General features: G+C 35.7%; 1 pseudogene; it reads left to right on the top strand.

Annotated features, from left to right (window-relative positions):
• Positions 1 to 4,228: 4,228 nt before the first annotated feature.
• On the top strand, positions 4,229 to 13,695 carry LOC135629253 (26S proteasome regulatory subunit 4 homolog; annotated as a pseudogene).
• Positions 13,696 to 13,914: the final 219 nt, after the last annotated feature.

Here is a 13,914-nt window from a genome sequence, read left to right as displayed (position 1 = left end):
TGCATTGGTGGCTCTTTCGTCGCTTGGCAATTGCATCAACGTTGACGTAGATGCAAAGCGGTGTCACTTTGCATCTGCGTAGGCGATGACGCAAACGCAGAGCGACCGACGTAGTTGCCGAGTGACATCGCGTTGCATCTGCGTTGACGTCGATGCAGTTGCCGAGTGACGTTGCTTTACATTTACGACAACGTTGACGTAGTTGCCTAGCGACATCGCTCTGCATCTACAAGGGCCGTCGATGCAGATACTGAGCGACGCCACTTTGCATCTACGTCGGCGCGACGTAGTTGCCGAGCAAAAGGGCCATCGATGCATATGCCGAGTAGCGTCGCATTACATCTGCATCGGTGACTCTTTCCCCGCTCGGCAATTGCATCAACGTCGATGTAGATGCATAGCAACCCTTATCTTTCATCGTCGCTCTCCTCATCCACAACAGTCACCCATGGCGTTGCCGTTTACCACCTCTGACGTTGTTTGCCATCATCAACTGGAACATTAAGAGTACCTTTTTGCTCTTTATTTTCATGTTTTTATCGATAAAATTAATGGTGTATGAGTAAATTGACTTAGATATTTCACTTTCGTAACTATTGAGATGCCAATGTAAATTTCTGAAGTATAGGGACTGAGATGCTAAAGGTAGCTAACTATGGAGGGTAATATGTAATTAGTTTGAAATCAAAAGTATATGCTAAATTGTTTCATGTTGGAACATGTCTTTTTCAGGAAATACGAAAGATAAACTATAATGGCAATTCGGTAGGTGGGACTTCAACTTGTCACAAATGAAAATTGAAATGGGACAAAATATATATTGATTCACTGTGTTGGCACATGACATTTCCAGAAAGGGTCAGGATTCATGCTGACTAAGTTGAACTATTGATCTTTTGGGTTTTGGCTAAAGCATAAAGAAGGATCACTGATTCACTCATAGTTTTTCTCGGAATGCTTAATTGCCGCATGAACAAGTGGTCTCAGGTATTTGTTATTGTCACTGTGGACCACTAACCTTCAAGATATTATTGTCTAAACCGTTTCATGTCTGATATTAAGCAAGTTTTAGACCGTTTCATGTCTGATATTAAGCAAGTTTTAGACATCAAAAAGATAAATCAGTTTATTCATATTGAAACTTGTAGGTTGTGCTAATTCCATTGAGTTTTAGACCACTAGTCTTTGTTTTTGCCGACCTTATTCCATTTGGTTATTTGGCAAATCTTTACACAAGTGTTTTGGTCTCTCTTTATTGATCTATGTTGTTGAGTAGTTTTCGTCTCCCTTAATTCACCATATTCATTCTGCCTTCAAGTATAATTGTCCACACTTCAAGCAAAGACTATTTCCATACTACTTCAAGTATACATAAAAATGATATAATAATATTTCAAATAATAAAAGCCTATATATTGTGAGGAGGAAGAACAACTTCATGGCCTGCTCAGCTCTTTCACAGGATAATTGATATCAAAATTAGTTGCCCGTGATGTTTAGAGAGAGAGAGATTATCTTCTTCCCCTTTGCTTTAAAAATTATATACATATATATATATATATTATTGGTGAGAATTCTGAAAACATTTTATGCTAATTATTAAATCATTATAGAGATCATTTTTTCGCTAAATACTGAAGACAGCATTTTATTGTGTTTGTAATGAATAAGCACACCGCAACCTTTTTTCTCTCCCGTACGACTACTCAGCACTTGAATCGCACATGTTTCGGATCCGTTTCGAGTGGATGTCGCATCGCACATGCTTCGGACCCGCTTCACTAGAAGATCCGATTCCAGTTGAACTTAACGCGGCCTATATATACATATATCCTCAGTCTCCACCCCCATCCCACTCCCGCTCTCGCTCTCTCTTCTCTTCCTCCTTCGATCTCTCTCCGTCTCTTCGTGTTTGGCTTCGCCGTCCTTGGTCAATCCTCCGCTGTGCCCTCCTCTCTCTCTGTCTCTCTTCGGGCGAAGATGAAGCGGCCGGTGAAGTTCATCGCCGACCCTAGGGCACGGCGCACCGCGTTCAAGAAGAGGAGGGCCTGCTTCCTCAAGAAGGCCTATGAGCTCTCCACCCTCACCGCCACCGACGTCGCCGCCATCTCCTTCGCTCCACATGATGCACCTCCCGGCGCCGTCCGCGATCTCCTCGCCTGGCCTCAGGACCGGAAAGAGGTGGTCCGCATTATCCGCCGCCTCCCTAAGTACGGCGACGGCGCCGGTCCCGGCATCAATAAAACGCCGAAAATCAAGCCCCCGGAGGAGGTTGCCGTCGACCAGGCGTGGGACGACCAGGGGGCGCTTTGGACCATCGTGAGGTCCCTGCTGGAACCAGAGATCCTGGCCCTGAGAAATAGCGGAACTAAGTTACCGGAGGAACCGGAGTGCTCGAGCTCCCATCACATCCTAGGGCTTCAAGATCCTCTTCCTCCTCCTCCTCCTCTCGCGGCGGCGATCGTCGACGATGCCTCCGACCCCACTGCCATGAGGATTCACGAGCTCCTGAGTATGCCCGATACCTTCTACGGGAACGATGAGGCCTCCTTCGCTGAGTTGCTGCACCTGATGCAACAAGAGTAGACCAGCAACATCTGCGATAACTTCTTCAGCTACAAGGAAAATGGGTATTTTTTTTCTTTTTATTGCGAAGTTGGATACACAGTCAAAATCTGTCCTCTGATTCCACGAGCAATAAAATCAGCTTCTTTTTAAACAAAAATCGTGCAAAATTTTACTGGTAACATCTATTCAGCAACCAGAGTGCCAAATAGATGACTTGCATACACCATTGTTTCATACTTGTTTACCTCTCAGTACTTCTTTACATTTAGATTAGCTCAAGAAATAATAAGATTTTCTTATGCATTTTGTCTTTCCGACAAGAGTTACTTGACAGCAGTATCCAATTTTAGGCTTTTAGCCAATGATCTAACACTAGCGAGTTAAGAACTGCTTTCATATTTTATCCTTTCTCAATCAGTGCCATCTTGTGTTTCAATGGGTCATAGAGGAACTCTCAATTGTTCATCTCCTTATAAGTACATTTATAAGAGATGAATTATCCTACTTTGCTTTGATCATATGTTTTAATTGTTTATTTTTTGGGTTTTAAGTATGCTGTCTGCAGTCCTATCACAATCACTTTTGCCTCGAGTGCAGGTATGTCTTTGGCAGGCATATTCATCTACCAAGTTAGCTGTTTTTAAATGTTTATGCTTGCCTTTACTCTGAACTATAACCTACATTGTCTTACATTATCTTGGCATTTACTGTAGTTTAACAAGTATCATTTTCAGTTTAGGCTTTTATTCATGATTATTCAATTTTGGCACCTAATTCATGATTGTTACATTATACTAATACATCCACCGTGTCCCCATTTTTTCTCTTGGACATCATGTCTTGTAGTCAGCCTTAACAACATTAACTCAATGAACATTGCCAAATTATTTCTCGATATAATATTGCCCATGCTAATGGATAAGGGAACCAAACATATGCTTTATTTCTCTGGCTGAACTTGTCAATTAATTAAGCATTATCATTCGAGTGCTGAACATTGACTTATAGTTTAATGAAAAGGATTAATGGTGGTGAAGTCCTATAATATTGATGTGAAAAATGAGACCATGGGAAAATGAAAAGCTTATTTGAATTATTTGTAGCAATATGAATCGGTGAAATCTAAAAATGCTCTTTGTTAAGGATCATTTTTCCAGTGGTTTGGACTGACCATTGACTAATGCATCTCATCATCAAGACTCTCAGTTTCTAATTTTGGTGGTATTCAACAGTTGCAAAATTCATTTAAATATAGATCGACATAATATTTAGGAACTTTAAGACCATAAGGGTGGATGAAGAACTCATTCATACATAATATCCTTATAAGTGCACTAATAAGATGCATAAAGTAGACTCGCACTATAATTTCTTCATTCATATTGCTTATGGTAGATAAATTGATGAGTTTCTTTAAGCTAAGGCAAAACTGAGGCTATGCATTCTATGAAACCAAGTTATAATTAAGTGTACTATCTCATTTCTGTTCTATACTATAAGAATTCCAGAGGAGTGTAACTGGGTTTATGTGATAAACTTGAAAAATGTCCCGGGGATATAAATAAACAAACTGTTCTACTGTCGTTGGTGTTTGCCAATGATAGGTTTTCAATCTCTCCCTTATCAGAACAAGTATAATTTTGCTGAGTGTTGGTTGCTAATGAAGAGTGATGTCTGGAGCAGAGAAAATTGGCTCAACATGGTCTCCAAAGATCTTTACACGATAGAGGTAACTGAGGCCAACCTTTTGAGGTCTTGGATCTTTTATTTATAATATGAAGAGATTTGTTTGCATATCTTGAGTAACAATGAAGCTTATGTGTTGCAATTGAGATGCACTAAACTATTTCTTAAACATTAGTTCAAAATATCAAGTTTATAGAGACATTAAAGAGCTTATTTATCCTATTTCACTCTGATCATATGGTTTATTTCTTTTCGGTTCTGAATACCATGTCTAAATGCTGGTATGTCTTTTTCATATTCAATTACCAAAGATCACTATTTTGAATGTTTATGCTGGCTTTTACTTTGAACTATAACTTTTGTCGTAACATCATGTTTGCATTTCCTGTAGTTTGACTAGTATCATTTTCAATTTAGGCTTTTCATGGTTGCTAATTTTTGGCATCTAGAATTGATAGTAGTAATTAAATTAGTTAATGAGATTAACTACAATAACATATATGTGTTAAGTATTTGTATTTCAAATTTAGAAGGGCTCATACAAAAAAACCATCAACATTGCAAAAATCTGCATGCAATTTCCCAAATAAATAGAAACATAATTTAAACTTTTTAAATAAAATTAAGAAATCAAAAGTTACATCTACAAAAAGGGAATTATATTTTGGGATTTTTTGTTCAATGAGTGTTTGAGAGGGATCAGAGAATCACACTGGAATATGACATAATATAAAAAATAAGCAAAAAGTTATCAATTAAACCATTGACCTTCCAAATCTAATTTCATTAACAAAAACTTGAAAAAAGGTAATATTTCAGTTCAGATTGACTCTCATGAATCAAACTTGGCCAATCTACTATTACTGTTTTACTTGTGATTATTTGAGATTATTGGAGTTATAAGAAAGAGTGGAAAAAAAAGGGAAAGATGATGGCCTCAACTTCAACTGTCCCTAACATGCAACACTCCCCTGGCCGTGCTGTCGTGGCCCAAGCATGAACTCACCACAAATCCTTTTAATACTTACAGTAGAAAAAGTTCCTTGTACAAACAAATGATTTGCATAACTAAAATGATGAATTTCTCGTATCTCATTTATATATATTGTTGTTCATGTTACCACCAATTCTTTTTCTTTCTCCTCTAACTATCAAAATGAATGGCAAATTAACATTGTTTAGGATGTTGGTTTCATGTTAATTAGTTCTCACATTAGTTCTGTGCTTGTAGTTAATCTGTGTTTGTTCTGTTCTTCCCCTTTAATTAACTTCTGATTTCTATTATAATATAGTTTTTGTATAATACATTCTTTTTGTAACTTAATTTTTCTTATACTCCTCAAATTTGTCTGAAGAAATGATTTTGCGTTGTTTTAGTTGCCTCTTAATCTGCAATGGCTTTGTTCACTCCATCAGGTCTTGTAATGCAGAAGGATTTGCTGACTTCAAGCGATCGCTCAACGAGATGCCATCAAGCATCTATCTTTTCTCATTCAACTAGCAGTGTTGAGAACTTGCTCTTTCTCAGAGCACATCCTGTCTCCACCAATCTACTATGCAAACCATTATCTTTGACAAGACACCCTGAAGGAGGCCATTTTTAGATTTACCCATGAGTGGCAGCCAGTGCTATTTATTTGATTCTTAGAAGTTTTCAGCTTCATGTGGCAACAAGTTCTAGTTTGATGATGTCAGTGAATCTCAACAGTTTGTTCCAGATATTTTGAATGGAATATTTGAAATAGCAATTGAGATGGAAAAGATTGAGAAGAATTTATTGAGAAGCAAAATGCTGGAGGGGTATCTTATGGTAGCTCTGTTTGTGCCATCAACATCAACCAGACTTTCCTTTGAGCCAGCTATAAAAAGGTTAGGAGGAGAAGTTTTTGATTACAGAAGAAGCACGTGAATTTTCTTCAGCCACGAAGAGAAACTCCTGAAGGTATGATCTTAATTATGGATAATTTTGTGGTGTCCAGAATTGTATAAGGAAGACTTAACGAGTGGAAAGCATGCTTTGCAGATATAACTACAGTTGAAGGTTACACAGATATAATTATTTTAAAACATTTCAAAAGTGGAGTTGCTAGATGGCAGCTTCAACAGCCAATATTCTTTTTTATAAAAGTTGGGATGATCAAGGACAACATCCAACATAGGTAAAAGGAATAGTATCTCAATGTTATCTTGTTCAGGAAGGATGATAAAAACAGAAGAAGACAACTGGAGGTTTTTATGCTGCATTTTCTCTCAGATGATTCTGATGTATGCATGATTTGTTGACAGCCAGGTTTTCTATGTACGGAAGTTTGCTTCACCATTAGAACTACAGGGGAAAAAATACTTGAAACCTAAATGAATTATGATGACATAATTGTTCTTACTTGTCAGATTAGGAAGTACATTACTTCATCAGAAAATGTTCCTTAAGGTTGCTGTGAATTCTTTGAGGTCATCACAAGGAAATAGAAGTCAACCGGTTCATGATGCTAGTTGTAATAGAAAAATCAGATATTGGTATGAATTGCTAGCCTCAGTGTATAGGTACTATCGAGAGATATTTCACAAGCTGATAAGCACCACAATAATGCATTAATTTTCTTGGCATGTACATTGTGAATAAAGCTATGGTTTTCTAGAAGTGGCTTCGAGGAGTGATGTTGCCTTATCAAGCTTGCGTTCAGAAAGAAAGATTTGGTGAGATTATGTATAGACCTTTATAAAGAAATTCATGGCAAGTGCATTGTGGACAAAGAGGTGTTAGATGTGCTTCCTAAGCATCCTCACCCAAGACTTGATGAGGTATGTGAACATGTCTGGAACCATTTCTTTCTTAGTATGTAGAACAAAAGATCCATTGTCTCAGCAACCAACACTTAATTTTCACAAAGATAATTGCCGAAGAAATGCAAGGTTTACTTTTATTTGAGACTTCCTGTTTTTTCTTTTCTAAATACTGCATCCTCTATTTGTGTTTTGACCCCCATAAACAAAATCACCTGATATCTCTTAAACAACCATTCATGGCGAAGTGACTAAAACTTGATTAATGTTATGCAACAAAGGACCAAAATTTATGAAATTGCATGGATGGTGATCCTAGAGCTGTATATTTCAAACAAGCCAAGAATGGTCTTTATGTTTGAATCACTCCATTGATGCTGCTGCTGCTTTGCTGGTAAGTATCGATACAAACTATTTCTTTTATTTGTTTTACGTAATTCGATAGGCCATTTTGACATTGTCCATTGTTACAGAATTCTTTTTTCTGCTTCTGTGTCCGTTGTTAATGGCTGAAAAACAAGTATCTTAATTTCGTCAAAAGATTGCTAAGCTAATGTTATAAAGAGATTAGATTGACTGATTCTGTTTCTTAAAGATGTGATGTGATTAACAGAAGCAGAAAGGAGTATGAAAATTTAATGCTATTTTGCCCATCTCATCATGATGAGAAACACTAATTGTATTTATGCTCTGAATACTTTCTTGCTTGTTTCTTGTAAGATTAACTGTGTATTTATTTATTAATTTTATATATTTTGGATGGAATCCCTTCTAAAATCTAGCTTTGATTGCAATCATATTATTCCACGTAGTAAGTGTCAAATGAGTTTTATTTACCGTAATGGAGTAATGTGGTGAACCATTAAATAGAGAAAAAAAAACAACCTGATTATTAAAGTTAAGAATTTAAGTCTTGCTCTAAATAATTGGCTATATTATATTTGAATGAAAATAATTATATTTTAATATAACATATGTGTTTTATTATTTTAATACAAATTTTTCATAAGGCATCCATAATAATTGGAATCATGTGTTATCTCTTCCACGGTATTTCTAATAAGTCGTAATGCCTCAACTATTAGGATTGATAAATTCTTTTTATGTCTGGTCTATTTTTATATCATTCACATTGACTTGTTTGTTTTTTGAATATTTTATATATTTTTTTAGTTTATTCTTCTATTGCAGTTATGCCTAATCCCATATATAATATTACTTAAATATATTTAAAATAAAACTAATTTTTAAAGTATTCCAATCAGATAAGATTGATGTAAATTATAATTTTAAGAGTTAAATGTAACTTAAATATATTTAAAATAAAATTTAATTTTTTAAGCATTCTTGTCATATAATATAGAATGTTGATGTAAGTTAGAATCTTAAGAATTAAATAGATGGTGATTGGAGGGTACCTTAAAATTAGAAGGATAATAACTATATTTAGAGGGGTGTATTTGTAATTTTGTGTCACTTTGAAGGCAAATGAAAACTGAGATCAGCTTCTCTTTTTCCGCCTCTTTTCCAAAGCCAAATCCCCAAGCCTTATTCTCGATCTCGAGCTCTCATGGTGGTACTCCTCGAAACCCTAGGATCCATGGGCCAGGGAACCCCCGGAGGCATGGGAAACTAGTGGCGCCTCGGCGATAGGAAGCACGATAGCGACAAAAAGGACAAAAAGTTCGAGTACTACGTTAGGATCCCGTCTTTTGTCGACAAGGATCAACTGGAACTGGACTTTGCCATTCTTATGCCCAATAAGGTCAGTTTTGCTGGTTTAATGATTATGGTTTGGTCGCATGATCTCGGATTGGTGAAGATTTTTAGTGTTTAGGGTGCAAATTTGTTGTGGTTTTCTTGATATACCTAATTTGCTAGTTTTATATGAAAAATAACTTGCAATATTATGTGCATTTGCATAGATCACTGGTATTTAGGCTCGATGAACTTGGTTAGCTGAAGATCTGGGGTTCGAGTGATTTGTGGTCAATTTTTATGGGAGAGAATTTCTTGCATTATGAAGCCTTTGTGGGCATCATATGTTTGCTATCATAATTTCTATGGCCGGGGGTATCTTAAATGTCCAAAAGTTAAGAATATAACAAAAGAATTGAAGTCTAGAAGGTAAATTGAGCCCCATTTTGCTAGGATACATGGTAATATATTAGATTCATGGGCTGGACTGTAGGAGATCCAAGTTCTGTTGCATATGCCTGCTTAAGAATCATCATGTTCTTTTCTTCTTAGGAACTTTGTTTCTTTTGAATGTATCTAAATGTTTGTGTGTTGAGTCACTCAATCTAGGAAACCTATGTTGGGTAGCTAGAGCATTGATTTTGTTTTTACAAATTATATTATCTACTCTGTTTGATTTGAATTCTAATCCTTTAAGATTGTTTCATTTATTTTCAGTGGTCATTTAATTCTGTGAGTTAGTCAAACACTTTGATAAAGTGACAGATTGGGTTCATTTTTTATCTATATGTTTGAATAATTGGATATTATTCAAATGGTGGCCACTTTAGCTTCTTAATAGATGGGTTGTGTACTTGCTTTCAACAATCGTAGAAATTCTAAATGTGAGAAGAAATTTGGGTCGCCCACTCCTGTATGTCTTGCCTCCATCTCCACCTCCACCTCCACCTCTTCCTTCTGTTTTCTGTTGTTTTTTCCTTCTTCTCTTATTTGAATATTTTCAAAGTGACTCAAAACATTTCTTGAAAATAAAGGAGAAATGTCTTATTTAGCTTGTCTACCTCTTGTTTTGGACTTCTCCTAGGAGTAAAAACAAGTGTTCGGTCCAATCCTTATTGAAGAGACAGCTGCAGAGATTGTAATATAGTTTTCTTGAAAAGCTTTCTTACAGTTGGTTGACACTTATTTTGTCTCCTCTGTAGTGTAACCTACACTGAATGGGCTGGAATATTTTTATTGGTTGAATCAATATACAACTTGACTTGTTTATAGGTGTGGGTGAAGAAACCGGTCAAGCTACATCTAACTCTGGATTTTTCCAATCCAGAAGATTTTGCAGAATTATTATGTACCTGTATCTTATTCAACTGAAGTGTAAAATAATTATTGGTCTTTGTCCTTTTTATTTTAGCCTGTGCTTTAGATGTTTCTAATCCTTACCTTTTATGCATCTTCACATGACATGATACATAATGATATGCTTCTTATTTGGTGGCTTTTATTCACATAATTGTTAAATTCTGAAATATTATATCAGGATATGTTGTTATTGAGTGGATAAATGGGTGATTAGATTAAAATGTCTTTTGCAGATCTTGTCTGTTGTTGGGCTTCTTCAGGATGAACTTGATCCTATGGTTTCTGTCATGAAAGTTGAAAAAGCTCCTTTGGAATCTTATGCTGATATTGGTGGCTTAGATGCACAAATTCAATAAATTAAAGAAGCTGTTGAACTTCCTCTTACTCATCCTGAGCTGTATGAAGATATTGGAATTAGGCTTCCCAAGGGAGTTATACCATATAGGGAGCCTAGAACTGGAAAACTTTACTTGCCAAGGTGAGAGTGTAGCATGTGAATTTCCTTAACTTGGACTTGATAACTTTGCCCCACACATTCATTCTCTCGATCTCTATTTAGTTACATTTGTATTTTGTGTTTATGTGTGCTATTTATTGGCTCTAACTCTAGCGACAACACTTTATTGATTTGTATAGATTAGTATATCTACCAGCATTTATTATGAGTAAATAGAGAAGAGAAATGAGAAAGGATGTTTTTATTGCCTATGTACTTCTTCTTTACCAATGGATGTCTTTTTTTAAAAAAAATTGACCTTCTATTATTGCAAATTTACAATCTAGATGGTGGTGGCCAATTAAAAAAAAAAAGCTTAACTGAGTTTCACTTTAGAATTGGAATTATCTTTCTCTTGTGGGTTAGCGACCTAAAAGGTTTTTGTCATCCAATTTGTGTTGCATGGTGATCTGAATGCTGTGGTATCTGCATTGGTTATTGCAAAGTCCTAATTTTTGTACTATTTATGAATGCTTAATTTCAGGCTGTGGCTAACTCAACTTAAGCAACTTTCTTGCATGTTTTTGGAAGTGAGTAGATTCAGAAATATTTGGGTGATGACCCAAAACTTGTTAGAGAACTGTTTAGAGTGGCAGATGAACCTTCTCCTTCGATAGTCTTTATTGATGAGATAGGAGCAGTTGGCACCAAAAGGTCTGTCGATGAGAAATAAAAGTCCCACTTTTTTCTTTCTCTTGTATGTAAATTATAGTTAAAATTATCAGACTATTCTATTTGACCAATTTTAGATATGATGCTCATTCTGGTGGTGAGCGTGAAATACAGAGAACCATGTTGGAATTGCTGAACCAGTTAGATGGTTTGGACTCAAGGGGGGATGTTAAGGTCTTGCAACCAACAGAATTGAAAGCCTTGATCCAGCCTTACTTCGGCCTGGTCGTATTGATGGGAAGATTGAATTCCCGTTGCCAGACATTAAACATCGTATTTTTCAGGTTTGTTATGTTTCATGAACAAATATAGGATACTTATAGAACACCGGTGCATGTTTTTGTACACTTTGCGGGTTCTTGCTAAATTCTTATTTTCATGTTAATTTCTTTAGATACATACCTCTAGAATGACGCTGGCCAATAATGTCAACCTGGAAGAATTTGTCATGACAAAGGACGAGTTCTCTGGAGCTGATATCAAGACAATCTATACTGAATCTGGCTTGCTTGCTTTAAGAGAGCGTAGGATGAAGGTGTGTCACATATTTACATGTAAAATTGTATTCTTTTATATAGAAGGTCATTGTTAGATAAAGCTTTTGTTATTACACTAATATTATCAGCAATTGTTATTGTGGTCTTATATACCTTTTGTTTGGGATGTATACATGCTTTTTTAAATGGATATTGACTTTTGAATGCCAGTTGTCCATACCCTAGGGATTTTATGAATTTTTCCTATGTTCCTATTAAATGTTCATAAATTGATCACTTAAAAAGTTAACCACTAAAAGACAAGAGAACTTTTCATATTACCTCTCCTATTCTATAAAGGTAACTCATTTCTTTATAATTTAAATGTGATGGTTCATGTAAGTTGTATTTAGTCTACGTTCTCCATTAGATTGCTTTTCATATTCATATTATAAAGCTGTATTGTCTAGATGACTTCTTCTGACCCTAGTTATAGTACCTGGTATGTATTTTATAAAGCCACTAATTTACCCGAATGGGGGTTCCTTGATGATTCAAGTTCTTATTACTTCTCTTTCTTGGGGCAAGAGGATCATGACCATTTTAGGAAGCTAAATTTTGCATCAATCTTTATTAGTGTATCATTGCTTTGGATAAAACTTGTTATAAGAAGTAGAATAAAGACCCGGAAACGATCATTCTTTGTGCTGGATGTAATAAAGTTATTTACATGTTGAGGGAGATTTACTTACAAAAGCATATTGGAAATTTGTTCAGGTGACATTTTTGGTGATCTCTGAACACTCAAGTCTATGCTTCATGTTTTCAAGTCTAAAGGTCTACAACCAGGTTTAGAAGCTCGGTCGACTTCTGGTCTTGACACCTTGTTGCATTGGTATCTCACCAGTTTATCGGGCAATATTCCAACCTTTTTCACACATTATCAGTAAAAGATAATACAAAAACAACACCATTTGGTATTAAACCATATGATCCATATAGGTCCTTACTCAGGCTAATTAAGGTTTGTCATAGGCTCTAAACCTCCACCAATGTGTCTTAACAGTGGTCGACCGCTGAAACAGTTTATCATGCTGCTAGAATAGAGATCCTCTTCTTCCTCCGAAAATAAAAAATGGAAAGGAAAGATACTACTTATCTATTTTGTTCCCATTTCTTATGACAGCTTATCTCTGGTATAGAGAAGTGATATGGTGATGCCTTGGCTCTTGGAAATGTCATGATCTCGTTTTAATTTTTGATTCTCTGTTCTTTGTTTTTCTTTTCCCCATTCTCTTTCATAGCCTTGAGAAGTGAGACAATTTGGGAGAGAATCATTCAAGGCCCTACATAATGAAATAAAGAAAAATTCAACTTAAAAAGTAAAATATAAACTAAATAAGATCAGTTCAACGTAAAAGAATATGGTTTGGCTTATAAGTAAAATTCTTGCTCTTGGGCACATGTTGGATCATATAGTTGATAAGAAAAAATACGAATAATTCAAAACTAATATTGTTGATATTGATTATGATGGTTTTCAAACGTTTGTTTTAATCAAAGGTTTTTCAAACAAGATCGTCAAATACTTGAATATTTTCCTTGGCTTGGTGCATATTAAGTTTGACAAATCTGATATGGTAGGGACATACCCAACAAATGGAACATTAACTAGTCTTCTTTGAAGAGACACTCTCACTTGACTAGTTTGAGTTGGACTACACATCTTTAGTGGTTGGATCGGCTAGTTGAATTTGACCTGCATTGGATTGAGAGTTTAAACTAATACCCATTTGCTTTATCTTGCATTCCCAAAGTGCCCTCAGTTACATATCAAAGTAATTTGTAGCTACATCATCTTACGCTCAGCTAACTCATGCAGACTTCAAGAAGGCCAAGGAGAAGGTGACGTTTAAGAAGGAAGGGGTGCCTAAGGGACTACATGTGAGCTATTAATTCGCTTGCCTCATAACATGAAGGTTTGTCTCATTTGTCGCTTTTGATTATCGTGATTCTCAATATATTATTTTTAGATGTTTGTTTGTGAACCTTTATAATCGCAAATTGGATAACAAAAATGGTTTAACAAAAATAATCTTTTGAGAAATATTGTGCATCTTCATGCCCAAGTTGTAATCACATACCTTTTATATAAATGTGGTGTGTTTTTTATGT

The sequence above is a fragment of the Musa acuminata genome, chromosome BXJ3-1 (assembly GCF_036884655.1).
Source record: "Musa acuminata AAA Group cultivar baxijiao chromosome BXJ3-1, Cavendish_Baxijiao_AAA, whole genome shotgun sequence".
Classification (NCBI taxonomy): domain Eukaryota; kingdom Viridiplantae; phylum Streptophyta; class Magnoliopsida; order Zingiberales; family Musaceae; genus Musa; species Musa acuminata.
Note: the sequence above shows the minus strand (reverse complement) of the source record. Positions and strands in the feature narration are given on the sequence as shown.